The sequence below is a fragment of the Chrysochloris asiatica genome, unplaced genomic scaffold, assembly GCF_000296735.1.
Source record: "Chrysochloris asiatica unplaced genomic scaffold, ChrAsi1.0 scaffold00228, whole genome shotgun sequence".
Taxonomy (NCBI): domain Eukaryota; kingdom Metazoa; phylum Chordata; class Mammalia; order Afrosoricida; family Chrysochloridae; genus Chrysochloris; species Chrysochloris asiatica.
Window position 1 is genome coordinate 1,051,381 of NW_006408746.1, and position 6,040 is coordinate 1,057,420.

The window sequence follows — 6,040 nt, forward strand, 5'->3', positions numbered from 1 at the left end:
ATCCTTGGCCAACCTCACTACTATTGCCACACTTGAGTCCATCAATACTGCCACTTGGCCAATCCATCTCATTGGGGGTCTTCCTCTTTTTCTCTGACCTCCACCTTACCAAACATGATATCCTTCTGCAGTGACTGATCCCTCCTGACAATATGTCCGAAGTATTAAAGATGAAGTTTGGCCATCTTGGCCTCCAGGGAGCACTCTGGCTGCACTTCTTCTAAAATGGATCTATTGGTTCTTTTGGTAGCCCATGACACTTTCAATCTTCTCCTCCAACACCATAACTCAAAAGCATCAATTCTTCTATGGTCTTCCTTATTCACTGTCCAGGTTTCGCATGCATATGAGTTTACTGAAAATACCATGGCTTAGGTCAGGCTCACCTTAGTCCTCAAGCTGACATCATTACTCTTCAGCACTTGAAAAAGGTCTTGTGCAACAGATTTGCTTAATGCAATATGTCATTTGATTTCTTGACTGCTGCTTCCTTGAGTGTTGATAGTTGATCCAAGAAGAATGAAGTCCTTGACAACTTCAATCTTTACTCCGTTGATAAGAATGTTGTTTATTGGTACATTGGTGAGGATTTTTGTTGTCGTTATATTGAGATGTAATCCATCCCGAAGGCTGTGCTCCTTGATCTTCATCGGTAAATGTTTTAAGTTCTCTTCACTTTCAGCAAGCAAGGTTGTATCATCTGCATACTGCACGTTGTTAATGAGTCTTCCTTCGATTCTGATGCCACGTTTTTCTTCATACAGCCCAACTTCTCAGATTATTTGCTCAGCATACATGTTAAATAAGTATGGTGAAAGAATAAACCCTGTCGTACACCTTTTTTAATTTTAAACCATTCAGTATTCCCATGTTCTGTTCGAACAACTGTTTCTTGGTCCAGGTAGAGATTCCTCATAAGTACAATTAAGTGTTCTGGAATACTCATACTTGGCAATGTTGTCCATAGCTTGTCATAATCCACACAATAGGAAGCCTTTGCAAAGTCAATAAAGCACAGGTAAACATCTTTCTGATATTCTCTGCTTTCAGCCAAGATCCATCGGACATCAGCAATATCCTTCGTTCCACAGCTTCTTCTGAATCCAGCTTGAACTTCTGAAAGTTCTCTGTCAATGTATGATTGTAGCCATTTCTGTATTACCTTTAGTAAAACTTTACTCACATGGGATATCAAAGATATTGTCTGATGATTGCTGTATTGCGTTGGGTCACCTTTCTTTGGAATGGGCGCAAAAACTGATCTCTTCCAGTCAGCCAGATAGTTGTCTTCCAAATTTCTTGGCAAAAATGAGTGAGTGCTCCTGTGCCACCTCACTTTCTTGAAAGATTTCCATTTTGATTCCACCAATTCCTAGTGCCTTGTTCTTTGCCAATTCCTTCAATATACCTTGGACTTTTTCCTTCAGTATCATTGGTTCTTGATCATATGCTACTTCTTGAAACAGTTGACTATCAGCCATTTCCTTTTGGTACAGTGACTCTGTGTATTCCTTCCATCTTCTTTTGGTGCTTTCTGCATCATTCAGTAATTTGACCAGAGAATCCTTCAATAACGAAACTCGTAAGCCACCACAGTACAACAAACTGACAAACAAGTGGTGGACCAGGGCTCCTTAGAAAGATGTTTACTTGTGCTTTACTGACACACAAGGCAAAGGCATTCAAGTGTGTGGATTGTAACGAACTATGGACAGCTTTGGGAAGAATGGGAACTTCAGAACACTTAGTTGTTCCACAAGGGACTTGTACATAAACAAACAGACAATTGTTAGAACAGAACAAGGGGATACTGAAGGGTTTAAAAACCAGGATTGTGTCCTTTCACCATACCTATTCACTGCCTGATCCTGCACAATCCTCACAATTGTTGTTACTCTTGCATCCATTGCTGCTGCTACTGTGTTAATCCATTTCATTGGGGGTCTTACGCTGACCCTCCACTTAACCAAGCACGATGTCCTTCTTCAGGGATTGGTCCCTCTGGATAATATATCCGTAGTATGAAAGACAAAGTAAGGATGACGCAGGACCAGGCAGTGCTTTGTTCAGTTATGCATAGGGCACTATGAGTCAGAACCAACTCCACAACATCCAACAACAAGAAGTCTCTATAAGACCAGTAAGTCTGATCTCTTTTATGATATTGGGTTTTGTTCCACATGTTCTCCCACTCTATCCAGGATCATCTAATGTGATCCCTTTCAGACCAATTGATAGTAGTATCCAGGCACCATGTAGTTCTTCTGGTCTCAGGGTCATGGATACTGATGTTTGCATGGTCCATTAGTCCATATGACTAAGTGTTTCCATGTATCTTTGATTTTCACCATTCTTCTTTCATCCAGACAGGGAAAGACCAATTGTTGTAACTTAGATAGCCACTTATGAGCTTTTAAAGCCCCAGTCACTATTCACCACAAAGTAGGATATAGAACATTGTCTTTGTGGAATATGTTATGCCTTGGTGTCCCCTGAGACGATGTTCCTTAGTCTCTAGGACCAGAAACACATTCCTGCAAAGTGTTTGGTTATGTCTAAGAAGTTTGATAACTTTGTTCCCTGTATGCTCCTTCATAGTCATGGATATATTTGCAGCAAAAGTAAATACCCCATGTACAAATACCCTCTTAAACTTATAAATATTTGTTTGAATACTCCTTCTCTCCTTCTAATATCTTCTCAGTCTCCATGTGTGCTCAGTTGTATATTGCCTTACCATTCATCCAAGTAACATGTATATTATTTTTTTCTAAAATTTAAAAGAGTCTGTTCTGTTTTGCAATCTTGACTTCCTCTCCATTTGGGAGTTTTGTAACTGCACTATTCCCTCTTTTTTCTTTGTAATTAATTGTCTTTGTTATAAATTGATATCTTTTTCCCTGTTTTCAGTCTTGGAGATTTGTTTCACTTTGATACTTCTAGATCTCGGTCAACTTCTGGTTAGTGCTGCCATGTATATTAATCTCAGGTTGTTGTCTACTGTTCTCTGGCCAAAGAACTCTCTTAGTAACGTTGGTCTGGTTCCTTTAATTTCTATTTGTCTGGAAATGTCCTCATTTCACTATCATATTTGAGGAACAATTTTGTTGGGTATATGATTCTTGGTGTGGTACTGTGGGTTATGCACTGGACTGCAAAGTCAGTTTGAACCACAAGGTCAGCATTTCAACCTCACCAGCTGCTCCTTGGAAACCCTATACAGGGCCACTATGGGTTGGAACCTACTTGATGGCAGTTAACAACAACATCTGATTCTTGTGTATGGAATCCTGGTATGGCACTGTAGGTTAAGCACTAGACTGCAAAGTTGGTTTGGAAAAAAGAGAAGGATAATTTAAAAAAAGAGAAGGAAAAAAAGAGAAAGATAATAAGGTTGGCAGTTCAAATCCACTAGCCACTCCTTGGAAACCCTATACAAGGTCACTATTAGTCATAATAAACTCATTGGCACTTAGCAATAACAATATAATTCTTGGCTGGGAATTTTTTCTTTCAGAATTTTATATATGTTATCCCATTTCCTTCTTGCTTGCATGGCAAGCTCCAACCTCAAAAGAACCAGGGCTATTTAGAGTGGTGTTTGTCACCAGCCTCTGAGTGGGTGAAGGTGGGAGCTGGCCACCCTTCTGAACACTAGGATGTCATGGGGGACAAGGGAAAATGCCATCTTTCTAATTGCCAGCCACCAGGGTTGTTTGTGTTGTCACTCTTCTGTCCCTATTTAACACTGCTTGCAAAGTTCAAAACGGTTGTGTGTGTCAGGCCAGCTGACAGTTCACTCTGTCTCCTCTCTCACTACTTTTGTTCAGATTCTTCTCCAAGTTAGTATCCAGTCCACTTCTTTATACTTTCCTTTGGAGTTTAGGGTTCCAGGATTATCATTCATATCTGTTTTAGTTGATTTTTTATGTTTTTGTTGTAGAAAGTCCCTCTTTTTTTTTTACTTTAAAATGGCAACCAAAAATGTGTATAATATATATATAAGTCAAAATCTTCATCAATGTTGTTGGTTGTATTGGTTGAGAGTTTCAGAAATAGGTCTGGCCAAGATCCTTGACTCTCATAAGCACAATTGCATTCCATGTTGAGAAGGTGGTGCTATGACACTTAAAAAAATATATAAAAGATCAACTTTTGGTTTCCTCTTTTTAACAGCTGAGGTGGGTGAATCAAGGCTCACTGGAAAATATAAAAGGAAATGAGAGGTTATGACTTAGCAAATTAGTATAGAAGGATATGTCTGTAGTCCAAGGAAATTTTGAGTAAAACTATGCGCAAGTTTCAAAAGGTTCTTGGAAAAAATCCATTTTTCCACAAAATTTTGAATATCCTTCATATACATTATGATTTTTGTCTGACCTGTAATTCACACAGATATTTAGTCATTTCTGGTCTAGATCTTAGAGATAAACTGGAAATCTGAATAGAGAGGTGTGAGATAAAATTAGATTTTCCCATTGTTTTCAAGATCATAGTTATAAAAGATAATATGCATAGGACCACTACTGTAAAAGGCTAAGAAAAAGAACTCATACTAAAGGGGGGTGGATTCTTTGCTGGTTGCTGGGATGTGGGGGTGGGGTGAGAGAGGGAAGGGAAGGTGGAGCACAGGGCAAGGAATAGACCCAGGATCATTTAGGTGTTGGGGAGGGGTGCAATATACAAGAAGGGAAAGGGGAATGGAAGAACAAAGCATATGGGAGAACAATTAGGCAGGTTTGCACAGGCTAAGTGGGACAGAGATAAATAATGATGTATGCACAACCTTGGAACAACAGGGCTCTGGGATACAGGGATTGAGACATGGTTGGAATGGAGAAAAGGAGGAATAATTTAAGATGCTTGGCTGTCTTTTGAATCTCGATTTTCCTTGCATTATATTATAAAATAGACACTGGAGGGGGAGAAAAAGGAATAGCCAGAAATATCACCATAGAAAGCTTGTAAGCCTGTCTTCTGCCTATAACTGATTGGAATACCTAAAATGGGGCTACAACATGCCCAGTGAAGGAGGCTTCCTGTGGAGCCTCTGCATTACATAAGACTATAGGTGGAATCCTGGCCTACATCCAGAATCTTCAGAAATGGGAAATTTCCACCTGAAAGGACAAGCAGACCATCCTGGAGAGGCTAGAAGAACGTAAGATACTTCTTGAAAGAAAGACCTACAGGAAAAATACAAAACAATAGTGACAGACCGACTGTCACTACAAGAACAAGCAGGGTCACCCATGGTGGGCAGGTTTTAGAGGAGATTCAAGACAGATACATTAGAAAGAAAGTGTGGCTGACTATTTCTGAAAGGTTAACTGCTAAAAATTTTATGAATGTCAGCACAACAGTGCCTGATAATAGTACCAGAAGATGCAACCATTATGTAGGAAGTCACTCAAAATACAACTAAGGAAGAGCTGCCTCCTTAAAGTAGAGTTGACCTAAATGATGTGGATGAAGTAAAACTTTAGGGACTTTCATTTGCTGATGGGACACAACTCAAAATGAGAAGAAATAGCTCCAAATGTCCATTAATAATTGGAGCTTGGAATGTACAAAGTATAAATCTAGGAAAATTGAAAGTTGTCAAAAACAAAAAGTAACACATAGATTAATATTTTAGGAACTAATTAACTGAGATGGGCTGGTATTGGCAAATATGAATCAAAATATGGTTTACAAAAAATGGAATACAAATTGAAAGAGAAAGGCATCACATTCATCCTCAAAAAGAGAATCGCAAAGTCTGTGCTAGTATAATATCCCTATGACTACAAAACAGACGAATTAATATGACTATTATTCAACTTTACACACCAACCACTAAAGCAAAACCTGGAGTTAGAAAATCAAAAGGCAAGAATATGCTTAGCACTTCTCAAGCTGAAAGAACTGTTAAACTTTAAACACTTTGGGACTATTTTCTCAGCTTCAGGATTTAAAGAGAAATGCTTATGAAAGATATTTTTCTGCTCTCTTCAAATTGATGTTGGGTTTTGAATGTTTATGCATATTATCTTTTTTT